Raw genomic sequence first — 4,555 nt, 5'->3', positions numbered from 1 at the left:
GGCTGGGGTGGGGCTGGGGCGGGGGCTCCGAGGGCCTCCACATAACAGCTCACTGACCCACGACAGCCCTTCTAGGGAGCTCCTCTGTGGTTATAGATGGGGAAACTGAGGCTTAGAGAGCCTGATGTGCCCATTGCCCGTGGTCCCTTGAATAGTGTCTGGCAGGCATGCAACAGGCCTCGGAGGACAAGAAGAGTGCCTGTCAACCAGAGGGTGATTTTGCCCACTATGAAATTGTCGTACGCCACCACGGAGTCAGCGCCAGCTCATGGCAACCCTACACACAGCAGCATGAGACACTGCCCAGTCTTGCGCCATCTCCACGATTGGTTGTAGATTGGACCATTGTGATCCATAGGGTTTTCACTGACTGATTTTCAGAAGTAGATCTCCAGGCCTTTCTTCTGAGGTACCTCTGGGTGAATTGGAACCTCCAACCTCTCAGCAGCCAAGTGCATTAACCATTTGCACCACCCAGGGACTGAGCCCCAGACTGGATCTTCCTAACTCCTCTCACGTTGAGAGCAAAACCAGGGCCGTCCTAATGGGCAGGGACCGCTCTCTGGAGTGCTAGGATATGTGCACTGAAGGCTGCCGGTCCAGTCCTTGGACCAGGGTGTATCTCAGGGCCTCCATGGACCCCAGCCTTTGTCCAACCCCCATTCACGGCATGGGGCAGGATCATGGGGATGTGGACATTAAGTAGCCTGGAGGAACTCACCAGGGAAGGAGGCTGAAAGAACCAGTATCCCCTCAGTGACTCACTTCACTGAACCTCAGAACCTACCTTATAGGGTCATTCTGAACCTTGCGCGGGGCGTCGCATGTGTGTATGGTGTGGGGCATCACACACGTATGGCATGGGATGTCATACACATGTACGCATGGGACATCTCACACATATGGCGTGGGATGTCATATGCCTGTGTGGTACAGGGTGTCACACGCATGTACTGTGTGAAGTGCTCAGCATGGCGACTGCTGGCATTAGTGAGTGTTCCGTGAGCCCAAGTTGCTGTCACTGTCACATGTAAGGACCTGGTGGCTTGGAGAAGGTCAGGAAGGGAAGGCTTCCCAGAGGAGGTGGTTCTGGAGCTGACTGTTGAAGGACCAGTCGATACTCATCAGGCAGAGGGGAGGGCAGTACCAGCAGAGGAGCAGCAAGGGCAGAGGCATGGAGCTGCCACGTAGCGTGGCTTGTCCATGCCACACAGCTAGCTCAAGGCGTCTGGGCCCCAGGGTGCTGAGTCCAAAGGAAAGGGCGGGCGAGGAGCACACCCAGGTCACAAGAGGCAGGTGGAGCAGCGTCCTGACTGCCAGAGTAAAGGGTCCTTCAAGATTTTATCCTAAAGGCAGAAGGAGCCATCACAGAAGGGCTTTAAGTGGGGAGGGAAGGGGCCAGGGGTCATCGGGAAGCCCTGTGGATAATTGATTTGAAGACACAAGAAGACGTGTCTATTTGCTTATCTATTTATCCCAAGCTTTGGTCCCAAAAGATGTTGAGGTGGTGGAAAACAGTGTGGCTGTTCCTCGAAAAGTTAAACATACAATTACCATATGACCCAGCAATTGCACTCCAAGGGATATGCCCAAAAGAATGCAAGAGGGATTCAGAAGAGAGACTTGTGCACCAGTGTTCACTGCAGCATTATTCACAATAGCCAGAAGGTGGGAACAACCCAACTGTCCATCAACAGATGATGGATAAACAAGATACGGAATATACACACCACAGAATATTCTTCAGCCATAAAGAGAAATGAAGTTCTGATAAATTCTCTCCTACCTGGATGAACCTTAAAAACATTATGCCACGAGAAAGAAGCCAGACACAAAAAGACAAGTATCATATGATCCCTCTTACCTGAAATACCTAGAAGAGGCAGATACACAGAGACAGAAGGAAAACTAGCGCTTACCAGGGCTGAGGGAGAGAGGGAGGTGTTAACGCTCATGTCTCTGTTTGGGGCAAGGTAAAGGTGTTGTAAATAAATAGTGGTGTTAGTTGCACAACATGGTGAATCTAATTAATGCCATTGAATTGTACACTTAAAAGTGGTTTAAATGGTTTGCAGATGATAGGATCCTACATATAGAAAGGCCCAAAGAGTCCGCAACAAAACTTCTAGAGCTGAGACAGGAATTTAGCAAAGTTGCAGGGTACAAGGTCAACAAACAAAAATCCGTTGGGTTTCTATACACCAGCAATGAGAAATCTGAAAGGGAAATTAGGGAAACAGTTCCATTTACAAGAGCATCTAAGAAAATAAAATACCTAGGAATAAACCTAATCAGGGACATGAAGGACTTATACAATGAAAATTATAAAACGCTGCTGAAAAAATAGTAAAGATGACTTAAATAAATGGAAAGATGTTCTATGTTGTTGGGTTGGAAGACTTAACATTGTTAAGATGTCAATACTACCCAAAGCAACCTATAGATTCAACGCAATCCCAATCAAAATTCCAACAGCCTTCTTTACAGAAATGGAAAATCCTCAGCTTTCTGTGGAATGGCAAGAGGCCCCAAATAGCTAAAGCAATGTTGAAAGAGAAGAACAAAGTAAGAGGACTCACACTTCCTGATTTTGAAACATATTATACAGCTTCAGTAATCAAAACAGCCTATTACTGGTTTAACAATTAGACACACAAACCAATGGAACAGAACTGAGAGTCCAGAAATAAACCTACACATCTATGGTCAACTGATTTTTTACAAGGGTGCTAAGTCCATTCGATGGGGAAATAAGTGTCACTGCAATAAATGGCGTTGGGACAACTGGATTTCCACATGCAGAAAAATGAAACAGGATCCATGCCTTACACCATACACAAGAACAAATTCAAAATGGACTAAGGACCTAAATGTGCAAACTGAAACTATAAAAGTCTTAGAAGAAAATGTAGGGGCAATGCTATTAGGCCTAGCTTTTAACAAGGGATTATCTAGTATAATAACAAAAGCACAAACAGCAAAAGACAAAATAAATAAATGGGACATCGTAAAAGTTAAGAAATTTTCTTCATCAAAAGACTACCAAAAAAGTGTAAAGACAAGCTACTGCTGGGCAAATATCTTCAGAAACCACATATCCAACAACGATATAATAACCAAAATACATATAAAGCTTCAACAACTTAACAACAAAAAGACAAGTAACGTAGTCATACAACAGGCAAAGGACTTGAATAGACATTTCACCAAAGAGGACACTCAAGTAGCCACCATACTTGAAAAGATGCTCAACATCATCAGCCGTCAGAGAGATACAAATCAAAACTGCAATGAGATACCATTTCACTCCCACTAGGATGGCTAAGATAAAACTAACAAGTGTTGGTGAGGATGTGGGAAAAGTGGAACCCTTACTCATTGCTGGTGGGAATGCAGAATGGTACAGATGTTGTGAAAACAGTTGGCAGTTCCTCAAAAAACTAAAAATTGAACTACCATATGACCCAGCAATTCCACTCCTAAGTATATACCCAAAAGACTTGAAAGCAGAGATTTGTACACCAATGTTCATTGCAGCACTATTCACAATAGCCAAAAGGTGGAAACAACCTAAATGCCCATCAGCAGATGAATGGATAAACAAAACGTGGTACATGCATACAATGGAATACTGCTCAGCCAGTAGGAGAAATGAAGTCTTGATACATGCTACAATATGGATGGAACTTGAAGATATTATGCTGAGTGAAATAAGTCAATCGCAAAAGGGCAAATATCATATGACCTCACTTATATAAAAAGACAAGAAAAAACAAGTGTATAGAGACCAAGTCTGTTAGTGGTTACTAGGGACGGGGGAAGGGAGGTTTAACGGACATGTAGAAACTTGAAATGGTGTCTGTCTTTTTGCTGTGTATATTCTCAACAACAACAAAATAAATTTTTTTTTAATGGTTAAAATGGCAAATTTTACATTATATCTTTTTGACCACAATAAAAATTAAGGGAGTTTTGAGGCAGTTTACCAAAATGCACTCAGTATAATTACGTTACCAAAAACAAGTCAGGTGGAGGGGAGATAAAGGTGGGGTGGTAGGATGACCTCACTGGCCACAACTGGCACAGTGCTGTAAGGCTATTGGGTTGGTGGCCTTATAGGCAGTAATATGTTGTTGTTAGGTGCTGTCCAGTCGGTTCCGACTTATAGCTACCCTACGTACTACAGAACGAAACACTGCCCGGTCCTGCGCCATCCTCACAGTCATTGTTATGCTTGAGCCCATTGTTGCAGCCACTGTGTCAGTCCATCTCGTTGTGGGTTTTCCTCTTTTTCGCTGACCCTCTACTTTACCAAGCATGATATCCTTCTCCAAGAACTGATCCCTCCTGACAACTTGTCCAAAGTATGTAAGACGTAGACTCACCATCCTTGCTTCTAAGAAGCATTCTGGTTGTACTTCTTCCAAGACAGATTTGTTCGTTCTTTTGGCAGTCCATGGTGTATTCAGTACTCTTCGCTGACACCACAGCTCAAAGGTGTCAATTCTTTTTCAGTCTTCTTTATTCATTGTCCAGCTTTCATATGCATATGAGG

The 4,555-nt window shown here is 44.3% G+C and overlaps 1 protein-coding gene across 1 annotated transcript in view; it reads left to right on the top strand.

Moving 5' to 3' along the window:
* The window catches only part of CASTOR2 (cytosolic arginine sensor for mTORC1 subunit 2), a 62,524-nt gene that overhangs the window by 52,471 nt on the left and 5,498 nt on the right, over window positions 1–4,555 (top strand). The window lies entirely within an intron of this gene.

This window comes from Trichechus manatus, unplaced genomic scaffold, assembly GCF_000243295.1.
Source record: "Trichechus manatus latirostris isolate Lorelei unplaced genomic scaffold, TriManLat1.0 scaffold00077, whole genome shotgun sequence".
Lineage (NCBI taxonomy): Eukaryota > Metazoa > Chordata > Mammalia > Sirenia > Trichechidae > Trichechus > Trichechus manatus.
This window is presented reverse-complemented; position numbering and strand designations above follow the sequence as displayed.